At 52.6% G+C, this 23,268-nt stretch overlaps 1 protein-coding gene across 1 annotated transcript in view; it reads left to right on the top strand.

The window, feature by feature from the left end:
* IQSEC1 (IQ motif and Sec7 domain ArfGEF 1) overlaps positions 1-23,268 on the top strand; it is a 329,670-nt gene that overhangs the window by 90,547 nt on the left and 215,855 nt on the right. Inside the window, exon 2 of the mRNA XM_057554670.1 lies at positions 5,095-5,124. The gene's annotated coding sequence lies outside the window, so the exon portion shown is untranslated. The remainder of the gene's footprint in view (positions 1-5,094; positions 5,125-23,268) is intronic.

Here is a 23,268-nt window from a genome sequence, read left to right as displayed (position 1 = left end):
ATATATGGGTCTTGTTTTTGTATCCATTCAGCGAGCCTGTGTCTTTTGGTTGGAGCATTTAGTCCCTTCATGTTTAAGGTAATTATCAATATGTATGTTCCTATTACCATTTTCTTAATTGATATGGGTTTGTTTTTGTAGGTCCTTTCCTTCTCTTGTGTTTCCCACTTAGAGAAGTTCCTTTAGCATTTGGTGTAGAGCTGGTTTGGTGGTGCTGAATTCTCTCAGCTTTTGCTTGTCTGTAAAGCTTTTAATTTCTCCATCGAATCTGAATGATATCCTTGCTGGGTAGAGCAATCTTGGTTGTAGGTTCTTCCTTTTCATTACTTTAAATATATTGTGCCAGTCCCTTCTGGCTTGTAGAGTTTCTGCTGAGTAATCAGCTGTTAACCTTATGGGAGTTCCCTTGTATGTTATTTGTCATTTTTCCCACGTTGCCTTCAATAATTTTTCTTTGTCTTTAATTTTTGTCAATTTCATTACTGTGTGTCTCGATGTGTTTCAGTACCTCCAGGTGGTGGATTACAGTTGATTTTTACTTGTTTATCTTAAACGTTTCTGTATTTCTTCCACACAGGAAAAACAATAGAGGTGATTTCAGAATCTGAATTTGTATCAGTCACAGTGATTAGTTGTAGACGACAGAATCCACCCTTTCTGATTTGAGCAGGAGAGGACTTATTCCTGGGTGTTAGGACTGAGATTCCAGGACTACCAGGGGACCAAGATTGGATGCCGCACATCCAGGGACAACACAGCCCGGACAGTCGCCTACCCCCACCTGACGCTGTTGCCATGGAAACCCCACTGTCCGTAATGCTCAGGCCCAGACCCCTCTGTTCCTTGCCAGCCAGGAGCCCCATCCCTCCACCACCCTGTGTTGTTTGCTTCCACCTTTTAAATCTTACATAGACATATATCCAGAGGAACTCAGGTCACCTGCCGAACTCTAGATGCAAGGGTGTCTGAGAAATGTAGATTTCAGTTTTCCGGAGGCTAACATACACAAGGCATGGAAGGAGGGGTTGGCACACATGTTGAATGAGTCAGTCTGCAGGATCCACCACAGAAGTGAAACAAGAGGACGAAGTGATCACTTGTGCCCTTGACATTCTGAAGTCCACATGGCGGCTCAGTTATCCGTGGTGTTATCATAAGGACAACAGGGGGCTCTCTCTTAGTCCAGGGAGCGTGGGCTGCAGAGCCCCTCACCCCAGCCTCTCACTTCCAACCGCCAGCACCTCTGTGCCTTGGGTCTTCTCTTGAGGCTGGAGACCCCTTGGCCTCCTGTGTGGCAGGCTGGAGCGTGGAGACTTACTGCCCCTAGGAGCAGACTCAGCTAGGACTGCAGCAGCCTTAACCCTTGGGTGGGAACTCTGCACTGGCCCCCAGGGCTCCCTGGTGGACCAGTTCTTGTTGCCTGCAGTGGAGGGCTCCCACCGTGGGGGGCAGCTTGATAACAGCCGTAATTAGGCAACTTCTCTTCGTCTTCTCACTTCCCTTGCCTTCACCTCCCAAGTAAACTCCTTGTGCCAGCATCCTTATCTCCAGGTGTGTCTAGAGCATCCCAAACGAAGGCATCTCTGACCTGAGCATCACACATGTAAAGCCTCGTCCTGGCTCTGGACGACTCGCTGGGGACAGTCCCCTGAGGTTGGGTTGAGAGGTATGAGACCGCTTCTGTGACCTCACCTCCATTCATGCCAGTTTGGGAAGTCATCCTGTTCCTGGTTCCCATTCACGGGCAGGAAACCAGAGGGCTCCGGGCTGCTCGCGCTGCCTGCTGCCCAGTACACGCGCGCACACAGGCCTCATCTGCCCACCCCCCTCTGCGTCGTTCATTGCTCCTTCTGTCCGAGGACCAGCAGCGATACGCCCTGGGGTTCCGAGGGTCCTCTGAATGTGCTGTCCTTGGTGTAAATGTGACTCCGCAGTGTGTGGCTTTCAGTGTGTGAGGTTTGGGCCAACTCCATCATGGGTTCACATGGCAGCCTTTTCCGTGGAGCCTGCTGGGTGCCAGGCCCTTGCTGGGCTCCGGGCGTGGGTGCGTCCTCTCCTGTGGAAGCCACCCTTCCCGCTGCGTGAGTCAGGGAGCTTCAGGCAGCTTTACTGACCAGCTCCTCTGATCGGGCATCAGCCTACCTCACCCGTCCGTGCCGGCTTTTGCCAGGGCTTCCTGAGAACGGCTTCGGAGAGTCTCCAGCTGACGGAGGGCTGGTTTGACCTTGTCTCGGACGCTGGGGGAGAGGGCACAAGGTCCGTTCCGGTCTTCATCACCTGCCAGCGTCCAGGCAGTGTGGCCGTGATGGTGGGCGCTGATGCCCACTTGGAAGGGAGTCCAGGGTCCTTTTGCACAGGGGTTTACACGCAGGCAGCTGGGAACTACCTGCTGTCTCCTTGCCGCTGGTGAGAGCAAGGGGCGGGCTGGGTGCTGCCAGGGGAGCCCAGGCTCATCCGCCTGTGACAGTGGGCCTGGGTGCTTGAGTGGCGAACTGGGGGCTCTGTCCCCCTTCGTGCTGCTCCCACCGCTCTTATCTCTCAGGAAAACCCAAGGGTTCTGGAAGCTTTGAGCAGGAAACTGTCGATGAAGACCAACTGCATATGAGAAATATATTTTTGTAAGAGGGGCTTGCGCAGGCGTGTGGCCCATAGCACTCGGCCGTTACTGAGCAACCAAAACCGTTACCGCGAGACCCCGAGAGCAGGAAGGTTAGTGTGAGACCCTTAGCTCCACTGTTAGACGCCACCCTCCGCCACCGGTGGTCCTCGCGGCGGAGAGTGCAGTAAGAGGCGGATCACGGCCTTCTCCCCGGGGCTCGGGCCGGCGGGTGAGCTGGGCGCCCCGGGGGACGGGCCGCGTCCCGCAGGGCCCTCGCCACGGCTGCCCACTGGCCGGGCCCAGGCGTTGAGGTGGCGGTGATCCTCTCCCCGTCCCCACCTATGCGACCTAGTGGCGGCAGCAGTCTGCACGGGTTGCGGTCCGTGGGACCTGGCACACGCTCCCCCCGCCTCCCGTTTGGGTGGCCTGAGGAGCCTGAGGGCCGGCTGGGTCCTGGGCTCCCGGCTGACTCGGCGATGACAGCTGGGCAGGCTCTGGGGACCTGGCCCTGAGGGCGCCGCCAGCTGAGATCTGCCTCTTCAGCCAGGCCTGGGCACTGGCGGGAGGACCCAGACGGATGCTCCCAGGCAGGGCACCCAGCCCCCGCAGGGACCCCCTCCTCTTAGCCGGGCCTGGACCTCGGAGGGCGAAAGTCGAGCCTTGGGACCTTGCCCTGTCTTGTCAGAACAGAGAATAGCATTTGTTTTGGTGGAGGGTTACAGGAACGTCGTTCCCTGCCCAGGTCCCGACCTCAAGAACAAAGGATCTGACACCGAGAAGTTCTCAACAATTAACCACGCCCCTCCCTCACCTTTGGGGGTTTTTAAGGCATGAGCCACCTGTTTCCTTGCACAGCCCTGCAATAAACCTTTCTCTGCTCCACACGCTGACATTTTGGTATTGTTTCGATTCACTGTGTGTCGGGCACATGGACTTGCGTTTGGTAACACTTTGGTCATCTGAATGACCAAATATGTAAATACACATTTCTTATAAATGACAGTATCCCTAGGTAACCAGTCCCTGATCGGGAATCACACACCTGCAAACCCGTGTCCCCTTCCATCACCAGTCCTGTCACCTCTGCCCAGACTTTGAACACGGCGGAATGTGGTTTGCTGGCCACTGGGGTTGCGTCAGGAGCTCGGCCTGGCAGGAAGAGGGTGGAGTTGGCAAATCTGGGTTCAAAATACACCTGGCACTGGCCGGTCATGTGACTGTGGCACTTAGCCTCCGGGACCCTCAGTCCCTCATGTGCTCAGCGGGGACCATGCTGGACCTGCCAGGTTGCTGTGGAAATCACAGATTACCTGCGTCAGGGCCCAGCCCAGGGCTTGGCACACAGTGAGGACCGAATAAGGAGCGTGTCTCATTGTCGTCATCATTGGTGGCACCCGAGGCTTGACGGGACGTGGCCTGTGGCTGTGACACATGAGACACCTGAGCGTGACGCTGAGACACGCTCCGTGGCCTGTGGCGTTGTGTGGCTGCAGCGAGAGCCGTGGACATGGGGTTGTGGACAGCCACCAGCTGCCGGCGTCCCAGAGACACGGTCCTGCACCGGCCTGCCCATCAGCTTGAAAGCCAACCGGGATGACGTCTTCTCCGACGCAGCAGACAGGGGGAAGGGGCACAGCGTGGTCTCCTGAGGTCAGCCAGGCTGGCTCAGTGGGAGAAGCCGCCCCCTGGCTTCCGTGCTGAGGGGGCCGTGCAGCCAGTCCTCAAGATGACTGGAAAGGCAACTTGCTGAAAGAAAAGTCATCTGACTTTGGGTTAAGCATGTTTTTATTTCTCAGGCTCTCTGGCAGTGAAATCCAATTTGGGATGTTCGGGGATTAGAGTCCCAAATGTGCTTACTCGCAGCCCTTTGCTTGTTCAGACCCAGGAAGCCCACCAGCCTCTTTCGCCCTGAGCTGTTTAATCCCAAACTCCCTTTCCCTTGGCTTATAGAGCAGAAGTCGTCGCCGTTGATGGATTCCGCGTGTTTCTCGATCTACATGAAAGTTCAAGTGCGCGTGATACGATCTTATTGTCTGGTTTCTTGACATTCAGCCTTGTCTCCTTTGTAAAGCAGTGTAATTGATTTCTGGGCACTTGAAAATAGAGCTGGGAGAGGGGAGACACGCTGCAAATACCAAGCAGGGGCAGTGGCAAGGCAAGCGCAGCGCCCACACGCATTCGTTCGTTCACTGGTCTGGTTGCTGCCTTGCAGAGCCTGGACACGGAGTTCTGGAACCGTAGCTCCCCCTGCAACTCTGGGGTTGCTCCCCAACTCCTGTAAAAACGATTACCTTTGAAGTGACGGGCATGAGGGGGGTGGGAGAGGAGCCCTAAAGCTTCTAGAGGTGGCCCTGGGGCTGGGTGGGGGGCAGCTTGCTGAAGCTGGAGAAGGGATCCTGGGCAGTGGGGCTCAGGGGCCCCACGTCTAACATCCTCGCGTGGGTCCCCGGCAGCGGAGGGTCTGCGTTCTAAGCGTGTGTTCTCTCTCGTTGCAGGTTGGAAGGAGAGAGCTCCCGCAGCGTCAGGTACGTGTGTCATCAGCCTCCGTCTGTGCCTCTGTCCTGGGAGTGGGCGGCGTCGGTGAAACCATGTGCTTCGCTTTCTCTCTGACGGGGTCTGGCCAGATCAGAGCCCTGCCCGCCACCTGGGCACCTTGGCCGTGCTGTGCTGCCTTGGGGTCCTGGAGCGAGAGCGCCAGTTTACTGCGTGGGCTTTCCTGGTCCTTGAGTGACCTTCACAAAGGTCACCCCGCCTGGTGGTGGTTCCTTCCCGTCGGGGCTGATGGTGACCGGGTTTGCCTGGGCTGTGACCCACGTAGGACCAGAATCGTCTCAGCTCAGACAGCCCCTGAGGCCAGGCTGGGCAGGTGGGGCAAGTCTTTGGGGAGTTTGGTGGAGGGACGGGCTCGCAGCCTGGACCGCAGTGTTTCTCCAGGGTGCGTGGAGCAGACTGATGGTAGTTTCTCGGGGCCTGCGGCAGAGAGCCCTCCGCCTCCCCACCCCTACCAGCTGGGGGCTCTGACTGGACCAAGCGGAGGGTGTTAGTGCCTCAGCCCAGGGGCTGGTGCAGCAGGTCTCAAGGCTTGAGCTGGGGCCAAGAAAGCCATGGGGGATGGGAGACAGTGGGTGGTGGGGAGAGTGGGGGCGGGAAGGAGAGGCAAGGAGGCAGTTAAAGAGCCACAGGGGCCCTGGGGCCCACTGGCTGCAGACCGGAGGGTAGGTACCTCCCCGTGACCCCCTGGGGAGAGGAGGTGCTCATCCGGGTCTGGCGCTGGCAGTGTCAGGCAGGGTGGGGTCCTCTGGGCAGCCTGCGGAGCCAGAGGCAGAGGTGAAGGTGGCTGCACCCCGGGGAGGCTCCCTGGAGTCAGTACCCCATGCACTCAGCTGTGGCTTAGCGCAGGGGTCACGGGCGGGGCCAGGGGAGGGGCTGGGGCTGCTGGCCCCGAGTCATGCAGGGTCCCAGCCGGAAGCAGAGGCACACTCGAGGGGACCGAACAGAGTGTCACAAGGATGAGGGCCTGAGGGGCTGGGGGAGACGCTCTGAGGGACAGAGGGTGTCCAGGAGATGCAGGAGGAGGCCCGGCCGGGCATTCAGGGACATCCCAGTGCTGCAGCTGTGAGAGCAGGGTGTGCTGGCGGCTGCCGGCGGGGACGAGGCCCGGGGTGCCGTCCGTGAACAGAGCCAGGTGCAGGAGAGTGTGGGCCTCACGTCACAGCCTGGGGCAAGGGCAGGGGACACAGGCAGCTGTAGAATGTTCTCTCGGGAGGTGGGGGGCAGGGCAGGTGGGGACGGGGTGGCCGCGAGCCTCGTCTGGGTCCCTGTGCTGTCGTTGGGCTGTGAACTGTATGACCTCTTATTAAAAATCACGAGCCGTCCGAGGGGAGGGTGGGTTGCTGAGCAGTGAGCGTCCCGGCACTGGGGGTGTGCAATGACGCTGGAAGGGGATTGGCTCGCGGATGGGGGGGTGAGGTCCCGCGCCCCCCGCCCCATTGGGATCTGAGAACCGCCCTCTCTGACTGACACACTCACCCAGAAGGTGCTGCGGCTGAGATGGGGCCCTGCACTGAGGTCTCCTGAGACCTGTGGGTCCAGCCAGGCTCCCCATGAGTAGCGGTGGGAGGTGTGTGCAGGGTGAGCGAACCTCGAGGTGGCCGGCGAATGGCCCTGAAGAGCCTGGGCGCCCAGCCAGTCCCCCACCTCCAGCCGCAGCATCTCGTGGTGGTGGTGGAGGGGTGTCGGGAAGGTGGTTCTTTGAAGGCACTGACGCTGGAGCCGGGCCCAGGGAGGAGGGTTCTCTCCTCGGGGGAGGGGGGAGGACGCGTGCAGGGACCCGGAGCTGCATCGCTTGGCTGCCTGGTGGGAACAGGAATGGCTTCGGGACGCGGGCGGCGGAGTGCAGCGTGAACATATGCTCCCAGCTCCAGCCAGACGGTTCTCGGCAGGACGCCCTGGCGCCGAGGAGCCAGGCAAGGAAGAAAACTGATGGGAGCGTGGGCAGAGAGGACTGCGTTTCAGCTCTTCTAGGGCTGAGGACCCCACCCCGATGGCTCCGGCCCGCTTGGCTGTGTGCACTCCTGGGTCGTGGGTGGAAACCGTCAGGACTTGAAGGTGCCGTGTTCAGGTGTGCATTGCGTCTCCATCCTGCGTTTCAGCCCCGGGGCCGTGGACGCTGGCATTAGGCCTTGGCCACGTGTCACACCCTTTGCTCGCCGGTGTGGGCACAGCACACACACACACACACACACGCACACACACACACACACAGCCCTCCCTTTGCTCAGGACCAGGAGCTGCCAGACTGCTCAGATCTGACCCCTGATGGGTCCCAGTCCTCTCCCATGCTCAGGTCACTGCCTCCCAGCACAGCTGCAGAATTGGGTTTCCAGGGAAGAGCGTCGTGGGGTCTCTTCTGTCAGTGAGCCCAGACCCCGCCGGCTGGCCTCTCCGTAGCCCCTCGGCCCTCAGGGCCGCCAGAGGGAGTGCTCTGCAACAGGGACCCTCTGCGTCTCCTCCACGATCCCCTTTGCCCCTCGGCCAGCACCTCCCACCTGTGCAGCCTGGTTTTCCACTACGTCCCCCTCGACCTCCTGCTTGCTCCCACCCAGCGGCGCTCCTCGCCTTCTAAACGCATCCAGTGACTCGCTGCCTGCCTTCCGGCTTGTGCGTGTGACTTGTGCTGTTTCCTCCGCCCCCTCCACGGGGCAGACCTGTGCCTTGCTCGGAATTCCCCCAAGCTGCTGCCTCCCTGACACTTTGAGGGAGGCAGCGGCTTGGGGGGATTGAGGGGGGCATGGCTGAAGTGCTGTCCTCCCCTCCACCCCTTGATGCTGAAAACCTGGCCTCTGTGCACCGGTGCCGAATCGAATCTCAGAGACAGTTTGGGGTGAAGTAGAAAAGAAGAGCTTTATTGCTTTGCCAGGCAAAGGGGGGACACGGCGGACTCCTGCCCTTGAAAACTGTGTTGTCCCCACCCAGGAGGATTTGCTGAGGAGTTTTATAGCAATGGTTCAAGGGTGGGGTGTGTGCGGGACCTGCAGTCCTTTAATCTGGTCTCTGTGGTCTCTTGATGAGCTTCTCTGGTTCCTTTAATCTGGCCTCAGGTGGTCTTCTCTGGAATGAAGAATGCTGACATCTTCCATTTGTAGGGGTTTTAGTTCTGTAAAGAGCTCAAAGATATTGTTTTGTGTATCCCTTGAGGGGGAACCAGGACCCTGTCCCAAGGCTGCACTGTTGTTTCTTGGCTTCTCCTCCCTTGTCTCTGCATCCCCTCCCTTCCGTGATTAGCAACCGTTTAAACTGCCCTTTGGAACTCAGGGAAGGTCATAGAGGCTGAACAGAGAGGCTCCTTGCCCAGGAGGAGCCCCACAGGGTCCTGCTTGGTTTCACCCTTGCCTTCTGTAGCTGCTGTGCTTGCTTTTGATATGCAAGTTCATGCTGCTTTTGCGTCCTAGTGAGGTGAGCCCCTGTCTTACTTCCCCGGGCAGCGTAATGGACCCCGGATGCGGCCCCGGGTCGTTTCCAGGTAGGGCCAGCACCTGCCAGGCACACAGCAGGCCGCAAGGGCCTTAGTGGAGTGAATTTACCTCGGTATCACTAGGTATCCCTGGAGCCCCAGCGTGATATCTTGCATATAGAACATGGACAAGCTAATGTTTGTTTTATTGAATTCAGGACCCGTAAATATTTTCAGGGAACTTGCAGGGAAAAAGGAAAGTGGACCATTCACCTTGGTCAGTGGAGAATCCTTCACATCCCTACGTCCACAACAAACCCTCACTACAAATAGTGGGCAGAAGGGACCACCTTTGACGTCTGGGTTTCGTTAGGCTGGCAAAGTGAGGTATTGATGGGCGCCCTGAGCTGATTCTTTGCTGAGTGTTAAGGAACTGAACCCTGAGAGACGACCCCCTGTTGCTCACACCCTCCCCAGGGCCCCTTCATGGGGAGGTTATTTCTCTTTAGACTCCAGTGACCTGAGGCACTCTCTTTCTGCTTGGCTGTCTCAGCCTCCCTGAGCAGTAGGAAACTGCTTTTCCAGGAGAAGGCTGTTTGAGAATTCAAGTGCGCTTCTTTTCCCCGAGGCGAAACATTTGCAAGATCAGATGTATTCATTCTCCACAAATGAAATGACTCATTTTTGACCATTTTGCAAATGTAGGACTTTGCTCCTTGTGCCCGGGGAGCACGTGTCTGCTTTTCACTCCATTCCAGGGGAAGCTCACGAGGCCCAGACTTTGAATCTTTTCATGATTTATTTAGTTGGAAAGAGGAGAGGTTTCCAGAGAGTTTGGAGTTTGAAAAGAATGAAGAGCTACGTGGAGGGCCCAGAAGGAGTGCTGATACTGTATTTAAGATGCAAGGACTTTCTGCAGGGTAAAGAGTTATTTTTTCTCTCCCTGGCTCTCATCAACCCCTTGAAATGAACTCATATTCACTGGTAGGAATTAAGTATCATTTAACGAGTGTTCACCGTGGATCGGGGCCTCACCTCATCTGTGCCAGCCCCACCCCTGCATGTGAATTATTAGCCTCATTTTTTCAGCTCTGGGAAATTGAGGCTGAGAAATACTAACCAGCTTCCCTGGGAGCCAGGACATGGAATACCAAACCTTTCCAAGTCAGAATTCCTGGCATCCTTGTTGAACATACAGATTTCCAGGCCCGTCCTTCTTGTGTTTGAACACAGCTGGGAATGTTTGTTGTGCCGGGTGACCAGAGCTGAACGCTCGCCTGCAGGATGGATTGGGAGCTGTTTCCAAATCAGAGAGAAGGGCTGGGGGCCTTGTCCCGCAGTGTGTCTGGTGTCCAGAGAGCCCGGACGAGGGGCTGAGCGGTGGCCTAGGAGGTGAGCAAAATCCTTCTTAGCACCGTGGAATGAAAGGAGTAGGGGCAGTGGATTTAGACAACTCTGAACCCAAATCCTTTCTCCTCGTCTTACCCTCGTGTCACCAGGGACCAGACGCTGAACTCTCCAGGCCTCAAATTTCAGTCATTCAGCAGTCTTTATTAAACACCTACTGGGGGCTACCCTGCTGACGCAATGGTTGGGAGTCCTCCTGCCAACGCAGGGGACATGGGTTCGAGCCCTGGTCTGGGAAGATCCCACATGCCACGGAGCAACTAGGCCCATGCGCCACAACTACTAAGCCTGCGAGCCACAATTACTGAGCCCGCGTGCCACAACTACTGAGCCTGCGTGCCTAGAGCCTGTGCTCCGCAACAAGAGAAGCCACCACAATGAGAAGCCCGCGCACCGCAATGAAGAGTAGCCCCCGCTCGCCGCAACTAGAGAAAGCCCGCGCTCAGCAACGAAGACCCAACACAGCCAAAAATAAATAAGTAAATAAAATAAATAAATGTATTAAAAAAATAAATAAACACCTTCTGTGTGCTAACCACTAAGGGCATGAAGACCAGTGAGATACAGTGAATGAAATGGGAGCAAAGATCTCAGCCCACAGCCAGTGGGCCTGTCAGACGAGGCTGTTGGTGGGACAGTGTGTGACAGGAAGTACCATTCAGTTCACTTCTACCTTCTTCTCTCCTTTCTCCTCCCTCCCCCAGTCTCTGGAGACTCACCTCCTTGGAATCCAGAGGGAGGATTGGAGGCAAGCTCATGTTTGCTGGAGCAGGAAGTGCTTTCCCCAGCTTGGGGGACATCCACGTGGCTGTCTTCCATCCTCCCTTCCCTCCCCCCCAAGATTTCTTGTCTCTCAGGGCCTGTTTCTTAATTTGCATCTCCTTGGCTCTGTGCTGCATCCTGAGCCATTTCCTCAGGATGGCCTTTCAGTTCACTAATACTCCCTTCAGCTGTGTCTGTCTGCTGTGGGGCCCATCCCTGGGGGTTGAGGCTCTTGGATGGGGTCCATATGTGTTCAGCCTGATTCTGGAGGCACCATTGCTCCTCTCTTTACAACAGGAAATAGAAAGATCTTACAGGAACCAGATTCAGGTCACTGGGCGAAGAACCCATCTGGCTGGGTATTTTATTTTGTTTTTATTTTTATTTGTTTTGGGGCCACCCCACACAGCTTGTGGGATCTTAGTTCCCCGATCAGGGATTGAACCCGAGCCTCTGCAGTGAGAGCGTGGAGTCCTAACCACTGGACCGCCAGGGAATTCCCTCTGGCTGGTTGTTTTAGAAAAATCCTCTGGTGACCGTCTAGAAGATGGGCCAGAGATATTTGGGGGGTATCACGGCAATGCCAGCCTCATAGAGTGAGTTGGAAATGTTCTTTCTCCTGAATTTTTTTAGATGAGTTTGAGAAGGCTTGGAGTAAGTTCTTCTTAAAATATTTCCTTAGAATTCACCAGTGAAGCCATCAGTCAGATCCACAGCTTATTTTTGTCCAGAGTCTTTCATTACTGATCTAGTCACCTTACTAGTTATGAGTCTATTCAGATTTTCTATTTCTTTGTGACCCAGTCTTGGTAGGATTTGTATTTCTAGGAATTTGTCGTGTTATCCAGGTTATCCAATTCATTAGGGTACAATTGCTCATAATCTTTTTTATTTCAACACAGTCAGTGATACTGTCTCTGCGTTCACTTCTATTTTAATAATTTGTCTCCCTTTTTTTCTTAGTCAGTCTAGCTAACAGTCTGCCAACTTTGCTAATCTTTCCAAAGCACCTACTTTGGGTTTTGCTGATTTTCTCTATTGCTTTCCTATTCTCTATTTTATCTCTGCTCTAACCTTCATTGTCAGCTTCCTTCTGCTAGCTTTGGGTTTAATTTGTTCTTCTTTTTTTAGTTCCCCAAGTTGTATACAGTTAGGTTATTGATTTGTGATCTTGTTTTTTAGTGTAAGCATTTATAACTATAAATTACCCTCTTAGCACTGCTAAGTTTGGTATGTCCTGTTTCATTTGCCTTCATCTCTAAGTATTTTCTCATTTCCCTTGTGATTTATTCTTTGGTACAAGGTTCTTTTGAGTGTGTTGTGTAATTTCCACAAATTTGTGAATTTCCCACTTTTCCTCTGTTACTGATTTCTAACTTCATCCCATTGTGGTTGGAGAAGATACCTTGTATGATATCTATCTTTTAAAATCTACTAAGACATAAATTGTACTCTAACACGTGGTCTGTCCTGGAGAAGGCCCCACGTGCACTTGTGTGTTGTGTTGGTGGGTAGCGTCGCATGTGTCTTAGATCTGGTTGGTTCATTGTGTTGTTCAAGTCCTCTACTTCCTCACTTATCTTCTGTCTGGTTGTTCTATCCATCCCTGAGAGTGGGGTATTGAAGGCTCCAACTCTTATGTAGAACCGACTATTTCTCCCTCAGTTATGCCCATTTTCGCTTCATATATCTTGATGATCCGTCATTAGGGGTGAAAATGTTTACAGTTTTATCTTCTAGCTGTACTGAATATACAGTGTCTTCTTTGTCTCTTATAACCTTTTCTGATTTAAAGTCCATTTGTCTGATGTTAGTACAACCACCCTGCTCTCCTGTGGTTACTGGTGGCGTGGACTATCTTTTTCTATCGTTTCATGTTTTTTGTGTCTTTGGAACTAGAATGAGTTGGATCATACTTTTTTTAATTGTAATTGTTTTCAGTATTTAATAGAGCTTTCTAATGATTATTGATCATATTTTTATATCTATTGTCTAATTTTTTATCTCATGAAATTTTTTTTTTACGTCTTTATTGGACTATAATTGCTTTACATTGCTGTGTTAGTTGCTGCTGTATAACAAAGTGAATCAGCTATACGTATACATATATCCCCATGTCCCCTCCCTCTTGCATCTCCCTTCCACCCACCCTATCCCACCCCTCTAGGTGGTCACAAAGCACCGAGCTGATCTCCCTGTGCTATGCGGCTGCTTCCCACTAGCTATCCATTTTACGTTTGGTAGTGTATATATGTCCATGCCACTCTCTCACTTCATCCCAGCTTACCCTTCCCCCTCCCCATGTCCTCAAGTCCATTCTCTACATCTGCATCTTTATTCCTGTCCTGCCCCTAGGTTCTTCAGAACCTTTTTCTTTTTTTTTAAGATTCCATATATATGTGTTAACATACGGTATTGTTCTCTTTCTGACTTACTTCACTCTGTATGACAGACTCTATGTCCATCCACCTCACTACAAATAACTGAATTTCATTTCATTTTATGGCTGAGTAATATTCCATTGTACATATGTGCCACATCTTCTTTATCCATTCCTCTGTCGATAGACACTTAGGTTGCTTCCATGTCCTGGCTGTTGTAAATAGTGCTGCAGTGAACATTGGGTACGTGACTCTTTTTTGAATTATGTTTTTTTCAGGGTATATGCCCAGTAGTGGGATTGTTGGGTCATATGGTAGTTCTATTTTTAGTTTTTTAAGGAACCTCCATACTGTTCTCCCTAGTAGCTGTATCAATTTACATTCCCACCAACAGTGCAAGAGGGTTCCCTTTTCTCCACACCCTCTTCAGCATTTATTGTTTGTAGATTTTTGGATGATGGCCATTCTGACCGGTGTGAGGTGATACCTCATTGTAGTTTTGATTTGCATTTCTCTAATGATTAGTGGTGTTGAACATCCTTTCATGTGGTTGTTGGCAATCTGTATATCTTCTTTGGAGAAACGTCTATTTAGGTCTTCCACCCATTTTTGGATTGGGTTGTTTGTTTTTTTCATATTGAGCTGCATGAGCTGCTTGTATATTTTTGAGATTAATCCTTTGTCAATTGCTTCATTTGCAAATATTTTCTCCCATTCTGAGGGTTGTCTTTTCATCTTGTTTATGGTTTCCTTTGCTCTGCAAAAGCTTTTAAGTTTCTGTTTATTTTTGTTTTTATTTCCATTTCTCTAGGAGGTGGGTCAAAAAGGATCTTGCTGTGATTTACGTCCTAGAGTCTTCTGCCTATGTTTTCCTCTAAGAGTTTTATAGTGTCTGGCCTTACATTTAGGTCTTTAATCCATTTTGAGTTCATTTTTGTGTATGGTGTTAGAGAGTGTTCTAATTTCATTCTTTTACATGTAGCTGTCCAGTTTTCCCAGCACCACTTATTGAAGAGGCTGTCTTTTCTCCATTGTATATTCTTGCCTCCTTTATCAAAGGTAAGGTGACCATATGTGTGTGGGTTTATCTCTGGGCTTTCTGTACTGTTCCATTGATCTATATTTCTGTTTTTGTGCCCGCACCATACTGTCTTGATTACTGTAGCTTTGTAGTATAATCTGAAGTCAGGGAGCATGATTCCTCCAGCTCCGTTCTTCTTTCTCAAGATTGCTTTGGCTATTTGGGGTCTTTTGTGTTTCCATACAAATTGTGAAATTTTTTCTTCTAGTTCTGTAAAAATTGCCATTGGTAAATTAATAGGGATTGCATTGAATCTGTAGATTGCTTTGGGTAGTAGAGTCATTTTCACAATGTTGATTCTTCCAATCCAAGAACAGGGTCTATCTCTCCATCTGTTGTTATCATCTTTAATTTCTTTCATCAGTGTCTTATAGTTTCTGCTGCATACAGGTCTTTTGTCTCCTTAGGTAGGTTTATTACTAGGTATTTTATTCTTTTTGTTGCAGTGGTAAATGGGAGTGTTTCCTTAATTTCTCTTTCAGATTTTTCATCATTAGTGTATAGGAATGCAAGAGATTTCTGTGCATTAATTTTGTATCCTGCTACTTTACCAAATTCATTGATTAGCTCTAGTAGATATCTGGTAGCATCTTTAGGATTCTCTATGTATAGTATCATGTCATCTGCAAACAGTGACAGTTTTACTTCTTCTTTTCCAAATTGGATTCCTTTTATTTCTTTTTCTTCTCTGATTGCTGTGGCTAAAACTTCCAAAACTATGTTGAATGAAAGTGGTGAGAGTGGGCAACCTTGTCTTGTTCCTGATCTTAGTGGAAACGGTTTCAGTTTTTCACCATTGAGAACGATGTTGGCTGTGGATTTGTCATATATGGCCTTTATTATGTTGAGTTAAGTTCCCTTTATGCCTACTTTCTGGAGAGTTTTTATCATAAATGGGTGTTGAATTTTGTCGAAAGTTTTTTCTGCATCTATTGAGATTATCATATGGTTTTTATACTTCAGTTTGTTAATATGGTGAATCACATTGATTGATTTGCGTATGCTGAAGAATCCTTGCTTTCCTGGGATAAACCCCACTTGATCATGGTGTAGGATCATACATTTTTATCCTTTCTGCCAATCAGTCTTTTGTTTGGAGAATTTAATCCATTTACATTTAAAGTAATTACTAATAAGGAAAGACTTACTTCTTCTATTTTGCTGTTTGTTTTCTATACATTTTATGGCTTTTTTGTCCCTCATTTCCTGCATGGCCATCTTCTTTTGCTCTTAGCGGATTTTTTGTAGTGCACGATTTTAATGTCCTTCTCATTTCCTTTTGTGTATATTCTATGGCTCTTTTCTTTCTGGTTACCATGGGATTACATTTAACATCTGAAAGTTATAACACTCTAATGCCAAGTTATACCAGCTTAACTTCAATAACATACAAAAATTCTGCTCCTATACAGCTCTGACCCTGCCCCCTTTCAGTTACTGATGTCACAGAATTACATCTTCACGCGTTTTGCATCCAAAAACAGACTAATAATTGGGGTTTTAATTACATTAATCTCTTAAATCAGGTAGAAAATAAAAAATGGAGCTACAAACTGATGTTACAATAGTACCAGCTTTTCTAATCATCTGTGTATTTACTTTATTTTTTCACAAGGCTTTGAGCTACTGTCCAGTGTCCTTCATTTCAACCTGAAGGATGCCCCTCGTTGCAGGCAGGTCTGGTGCTAAAGAACTCTCTCAGCTTTGGTTTATCTGGGAAGGTCTAAATTTCTCCCTCGTTTTTGAGGGACAGTTTTGCCAGATATAGGATTCTTGGTTGACAGCTTTTTTCCTTCAACACTTTGAATACATCAAGCCCATGCCGTCTGGCCTCCAAGGTTTCTGATGAGAAATCTCCTGATCTTACTGGAGAAAATCAGATAAAGCTGTTTTCCTCTCAGCTCTATAGATGCTAACAGTGTACCTTCACACCCAGGCCAGGTCTCTACTCGTCTTCCATGCAGTTTCTTCATATGCATTACTTCCTGGAGCCGATAGTTCTTAGAATTGATAGTAAATGAATTCCCATTTAAATTCTATTCTAATTGTTTCCTCTGTGTGGGTTAGTTGGATTGTGAGCTCCACAAGGGGAAGTTCTGGAATCACCCCTCAACATCCCAGGTTTTCAAATACTATGTATTCGACATAATAACAAAAATAATAAAGATACTTACCTTACCGTGTCTTATGCAACAGAACATTTTCCTATAGTGTCGTGATGTCAGTTGAGTTGTAGTATTATTTTGAGACCAGAGTTTAAGGAAACAGAATTTAATATTTCAAGTGTCTATGTTATGAGGTCTTTAGAAGCCAAAAATGATTACAGACTTTCAAGCTAGAAATGAAAAGGCCACTGGATTATCCTACAGTTTTCATTTCGAATAAAGTAAATGTCAATCTCTAATAACCCACATAAACAGAAAGCTCTTTGGGTCCTTATTTTGGTTTGTTTTTGTTTTGTTGTTTTTGGTCGTTTGTTTGTTTGTTGAAGAGTAAAGGGGTCTTGAGACCAATTAGTGAGAAAACCACTGTGTTTTATCCCCAGCTGTGACTGGTCCGTTTCTTGCTCTGACCTCATAGGTGCCACTGTGATGTATTCACAGAAAACCTATAGAAGTCCCTGCTGGGCCCAGGTTTTGGGTCTTTATAGCCCAGGAAGCTGCCTTTGGTGACCTGATGGCCTTGGACCCACAGTTGGCTTGTTTTTTCCTTTTTACCCCCATTTTGTTTATTTGTTCTTTTTTCTCTACTCTTTTATTTTTCTTTATTTTCTTTGTTCTTTTTCTCATTTTATCTGAATTTTTTTTTGTATTTTTCGTACAGCTGGTATCGTTAGAATTGTTGGTATAGTTACTGTAGTTGGTATTTATTAGCACAGTAAGTATAGTTAAGTGTTGTTGGTTAATATCGTCAGTTAGTGTAGTTATCAGGTCACCATGGTGCAGGGCCTCACTGAGGCCTCCCTGCTGACAAGGAGGCTCGTATTGACTATTCCAGGCTCCTCAGGACCACTGGCCAAGGTAGCTTTGCCAAGGTGACATTGGCCCAGATGGCCATCAGGGTCATTAAGGAAAATCAGCAGAGCTCCTCCAGCCTCCAGGCACTTTTCCATGAAGTCCACAGCATGAAGGTTTTAAATCATCCAACATCATAAAGTTATCCGAGGTGACTGACCGGAGGAGACCTGTTGGACCATTTACAGGACCACGGCCGCAGGACAGACGGAGGCCCGGGGCACTTGGGCAGCTGGTCTCCGCCCTGCAGCACGGCCACCAGGAGGGGATCGAGCCTGGGACCTGAGCCAGGATACCTCCTCTCTGAGGATGAGATGGACACGACAGCTGCAGACTTGGGCCCCAGCGTGAGTTCACGGGCAGAGGAGCCTCACGTCCCCACGCGGCTGTACGGGGAGAACGTGGGCGGCCTGAGGAGGGCCAGGAGTCAGGGCAGAGGCCAGAGAGCCCGCCAGTCCCCCAGCCAGCCTGGAGGCGAGGACCACCACCTCCAGCCCAGCGCTGCGGCGGCGCCCGGGGCCTCCCCTCCACCCACAGCACCAGCTGCCACACTGGAGCCCGAGAGAAAACCACACGCCCCCAGGGCGGGACCCTCCTGGGCACCCTGACGCTGGGACCCCAGCCTCGCCCTCTGGCAGCCAGAACTGGCAGCAGGTGGCTGGGAGATTCTCGAACTTTATCAGAAAGCATCTATGTTTCAGGCTACTGGGCAAGAAGCGTCACATCAAAGTAAGCCCAATGTGACCGCTTTTGGACGGCCGAGGAAGGGCAGACCGCACTCCCTGCATTTAAGTGCAGAGCAAGAGGACGCGGAGCCGGGAGCCTGGCGACAGGTGCGGGAGATGGGCCGGGGCTGGACACACGCTCCCTCCTGCGAGCGGGGGCAGGGCAGGACGTGCGCGCTGTGTGCACGGATGCCAGTGGATGAGGGGGGTGTTCTCTGCACAAGATTCAAATCAGGAGGGTATCCAGCGCCTCCTCGGCACCGTATCCAAAACCATGGTGAGCTTCGAGGACGAACTGGAGCCGCCTGGGGCAGGTCTGCCCCTCGGCCCCCGCCTGGGTGTCACTGCAGACACTGGACAGTCTTTCCTGGGGCGCTTCCCTCCCCCTCTCTTCTCTGTCTTTTCTTCCATGCTGGTGGGGAGGGGGACGGTTCTTGTCAGGTACTTGGTTCTTCCTCATCTTGAACTCAATTCTCCAGAAAGCTGCGTCACAGACGACGCTCTGTTCTGCACCCTCCTGCCCAGAATCGGGGCAGCACATGCTCCAGTCTGAGAAGCAGGGAGTGACATGGTGCTTGGAGTTCATCAGAATAACTAAATGGAATAATGACTTTAGAGAATTATCACGGCAGCCATACATGCGGTGCTGAAGGGAAAAGGCTGGGAGCCGCACTCAGGGCAGAAATGCAGACACTGTGCCTTGCCTTCCTGCACGAATACCACCGAACATTTCCAGAAGGACCGCGGGGAACTTTTGGTCCTGTGCCCTGTGTTCATTATGACCAAGAGGTTCATTATAGGATAACAAAGCCCCGTGAAGCAGCCTATGTGGGGAGTCGGAGAAGTGGTGGGGGGGCGTGGCCCCCCGGAGAGGCTTGGGATCACTTTCCCGTGCAGCTGGCTTTTCTGACTGTCATGCAGGAGTCGGGCCTTTTCCCCTTTCCCCATCAGGGAGGGTCCCCGAGGCGTGGGTCTGAGCACAGGAAACGGAGAGCAGGCATCCGGGCGGCAGGAAGCAGGGGTGTCAGGCACACGCAGGACAGAAATGGGGAGCGAGTCTGGGGCTGGGCCGGCCCCCTTTGCTTCCAGGACCACCCCCACTGGTGCACCGTGCTCGGCAGCCCCAAACTCACGCCTCCCCAGCTCAGGGCCTGGAAGCAGGCGGCTTGGATGTCAGAGCTCTCAGCTCCCGAGTCCGTCTCCTCCTCTTCTGTGAGCCTCGGGCCCGGGCTGGGCCGTGGCTGCTGCTGATTTCCCTCATCAGTCCAAGCTCAGCCCCACAGGGAGGGCTTTGGGTGTGTTTCTAAAGGGCAGGGGACCCACGAGCAGGGAGTGACACGGCCACCTTCCACTGGACAAGACGCGTCTGGCTGCAGGCGTCCAGGGGGCTCGGGATGGGGGCGGGGCCGAGAGCCTCCGTCAGTAAGGGAGCCCCGCCAGCGATTTGCCAGCAAAACTCATGAAAAGCACCCAGAATCTCATGACTTTTAGCTGGTTCCTGAATTATGAAGTGCTTAGTGCAATCTGATGGACCGTCTTTCATACAACATGACTTCAGGGTTGAGAGTGGTGGGCAGGTGGGAGGGAGCACTAGAAGGGGCGGGGCCGAGGGGTCCGGGTGTCTCCCCGTAGCCTTGTCCGCTTCCCAGAGCACCGAACACTGACTTTCAGCTGGTCACGCGGCCGCCCGGGACGACAGAGGTCCCACCTCCCCTGCAGCGAGGCTGCTTGTGCGACCAAGCTCTCCCTCGAGGACGGGAAGGGAAGCGATTTGCACAAGCTCTAGAGTATGTCCCAGGAGAGAGAAGCAGGCCCTTTCTGCTTCTCCCTCTGTCCTGCCCCTGGAAACATGAGCTCTGAGGTTGGAGCTCGGTCCTGCCCATGGGGACGAGGCAACTCCTCTGGGACAACAGGGCAGCAGGGACAGGGGCTTCCTGGACTAGTCCTGGACAGTCAGCCTCCAGACCCAGCGTGACGGATGCCAGCTTCCGTTTGCCACTCTGCTGTGAGGCCCTGTGTTACAGCCGCTGAGCCTTTTCCTAAGTAGGACAGCAGTCCTGGAGGGGACATTTCTTGTGGTTCCCTTGGGTCCGGCTGCTCCCAGGACCACAGCTGTCTGGCATTTCCAGCCCACCCTTCCATAGGTGACAGCCAAGCTCAGCTCCAGCCCACTCTCTTCTCTGGCCGCTTCTGTGGAAATCTAACGCAGGAAGACAGATACTCCCGACTGAACTAGTCAGGAGCTGATGTCTTCCAGGGGCACCAGCCCCACTCAATCCCAGAGACGTAGGTGGTTTTGAAATATTCTGCACTGACTCTCTCCCTGCTAATATCTGCAGATTCTAATTAGATAACTCAGGGAACAGGCCGTCTCATGCGTGGTGTAACTTGATTATTGCTAGAAAGATGAGTTTGGAACTGACAAGTTCCCTGCTAGGCTGACAAGTATAAAAACTTAATTTGAAAAACCAACTAAATTTCATACACAGTGTGAAAGCAGAGACTGGGACTTGGTCAAGCCTTGGCCTGAGCTGTCCGTTTGGGGAGATGGATATTTAGGGCCTCCTGGGTGTCTGGCTCTGTTTAATTTCTTATATGCCCTCCACTTACGAAGCCTGCGATTTTATGGGGGAAAGGAACTCTAACATAAAAGTATTCAGCTGATTGAGGACATGTTGAAAAGGTATACAGTTCATTTGTTAACTTGTTTAAGTGTCTGCAAAGTATCTTGTCAGGCTGGTTTAAAACAGGATGCATTTATAGAACATTTGCCTTTAGCACCTGCTGTGTACTTGGTCCCAGGTTGGGGGCTCAGGAGACTGTGAGGAGGAGGGAGCCTGGGTGTCTGTCCACAAGAGACCAACTAACGCCAGATGTGGAGGGCTTCGAGGAGAAGGGGGGAAATACCTCTGATGGGGGAGGGGAGCTGGGGTCTGGGGTGGCTGCGGAGCATCTCCACAATGTGATCTGGTGGGGACGGGGAAGGGTGTGGGTGTGCTGGGTGGAACAGCATGCACAGTGGCTAAGAAGGTGTGGGGGGTTGGGGGATGTGACCCTGTAGCAGGCCTCCATCCCGCTTTCCTCTGTGATGATGGGGAAGATGATGAGAGCAGCTTAGTGAGCCCTCCTGGGGCCCTGTTTCTAGTTCTTTATTACAGATGAGGCCACTGAGGCACAGAGAGGGCAGTGGCCACCGAAGGCCACACAGCAGGGAACCAGCTTAATCCAGGCCACACGGTCAGTGTCTTCTACGACCGACTCTCTGCTGCCAGCAGGGGTGCAGGCCTGGAATGGATGATGAAAGCAGTCTGAGCCCCAGTGCCCCATCGGATGCTGAGTTGCCCTCAGGAAACACCCCTCAGCACCTACTTGCAGACCCCCAGGGACGGAGCTCGTTGCTGTTCCTGGAGGCTGGCCAGGCCTCCCTGTGACTTGGCCTGGGACAGCCACAGGCCCCTGGAGGCTCCCTGTCCCCAGCTGCGCAGCTCTGGTTCCCCGGCTGTCCCTGGCAGCGAGCCTGATGGAGGTGACAGCCGTGCAGCCAGGAGCGCTGTGGAGATGAGGACACAGTGGGCCCAGTGCAGGGACACGCACATGTTCAGACCTTCACTCAGCAAACACTGATTCAGGCCTTGCAGTGTGGCCGGCCTGGACCTGGGCCTGGGTGTCCAGCAGTGAATACAGCACAGCTCCTTGAGCCGCCTGCCTCCTGGGAAAGCAGTGCTCAGAGAAACGGGCCCCCAGTGCCCCCACCCTGCTCCCCACGAATAATCACTCTGAGCTGAGCCTGCAGCTGTGGGTCCCAGCGGAGGGTAAAGGAGGCAAGGGACACCCACCAAGGGCACTGACCACGAGCCTGGATGCTGGAGCTGGACGGCCTGGGCTCTGTGACCTGGGCGGTCACCTCACCTCTCTGTGCCTCAGTTTCCCATCTGCAGAAAGGGGTGATGACGTTGGCACCTCGCCCACAGATTTCCGTGAGGATTAGGTGGGTTCCTGCTTCTAAGGCATGTAGGACGGTGTCTGGCAGTAGATCAGGCTGCCGCTCACCTCACAGCAATCTGTCCCCATTTTAGAGATGAGAAAACTAAGGCTGAGAGGGGCTATGAGACCAGCTCGGGCTCACCCCCTCCTCATGCTGTGCTGATGTCCGCTCTCTGTCCAGCTCTCGTGCGTTCACCTTGTCTGTCTGTCCCCTGTAACCCCCCAGCAAAGTAGATGCTAAGAATCTCTGAGCAAATTAATGGATGAATGAAGACAAGATCTGCTCCCCACCTTGGGCTCTCGGGGCCGTGGGCTGGACTGGGGCGTCGGGCTCCCCCAGACCATCAAGGAGACACGGCATGTCCATCACCTCACTCACACCCAGCACGGAGAAGGTGTGGGGACCGAGGGCCAGAGGGCGCTGGAAGAACCCCGGGTGGGGGGGATGCCAGTGAGGCAGTGGGGAGGCACAGAGAGGCCTCTGGAAGACAGTCTCCAGGCAACCGAGGCGCGGGAACAGTGATACCCAGGAGGGGGCTGAGGACGGAGTCGAGCCTGGCGCCGCCCCCTGCTGGACACTGAGTGGGGTTAGAATTAGGACAGGCCTGGCCCCCACTAGGTCTCCTCGTCATCCAGCAGAGCGGAGAGGAAAAGGTAAGAAGACCAGTACAGATGACCCCAAGGTGCCCCCTGCGTGCTGGGCGCTGCTTCAGGGATTCTGTAGGTTCCTCAGAACCCTGTGAAGTGCCTGCTGATGCCAGCGCCACGTAGACAGGAGAACTGAGGCACGGAGGACACAGTGACACCCCTAGGACAGAGCCAGGGCTGGGCCCCTCACTGAGAGCAGCCTCTGGGCATCAGGGACTCGGGAAGCGCCCCGGCCTCCCTCTCACAGCGGCGTTCTGGCTTCTTAGGCAGGGAGGCTCCCCGCGCCCATCCCCAGGCCTCTCTGAGGGACACTGACGAGTGGGACCATGATGGCTCCGGGGAAAGGAGAGAGAGTGTGGCCTGGGCGTCGGGTCTGCGTCAGACCCCAGCTCTGCCCCTGCCAGCTGTGGGACCTGGAAATGTTCCCCGACCTCTCCGTGCCCGGCTTTCCAACCCTGAGTCGGAGGACTGCTGGGCTTGGCACACGGTAGGCCCTCAACCAGAGAAAAAAGCCAGTCCTCCCCAAAGAACCTCTCCTATTACATGCCCAAAGCGAAGCACATGTGCCACGCGCCACAGAGCTGATCCTTGACAAGCAGGGCAAGTGCAGCCCAGCAGGTGCTCCCGGCCCTGCCTGAGGCCCTTCCCTCCTCAGTGACAGTGGCTCGGTCACGGCATCCCAGGAAGTCTCCACTGAGCTTCTGTGACTTGAGG

The sequence above is a fragment of the Balaenoptera acutorostrata genome, chromosome 10, assembly GCF_949987535.1.
Source record: "Balaenoptera acutorostrata chromosome 10, mBalAcu1.1, whole genome shotgun sequence".
NCBI classification, from domain to species: domain Eukaryota; kingdom Metazoa; phylum Chordata; class Mammalia; order Artiodactyla; family Balaenopteridae; genus Balaenoptera; species Balaenoptera acutorostrata.
Note: the sequence above shows the minus strand (reverse complement) of the source record. Positions and strands in the feature narration are given on the sequence as shown.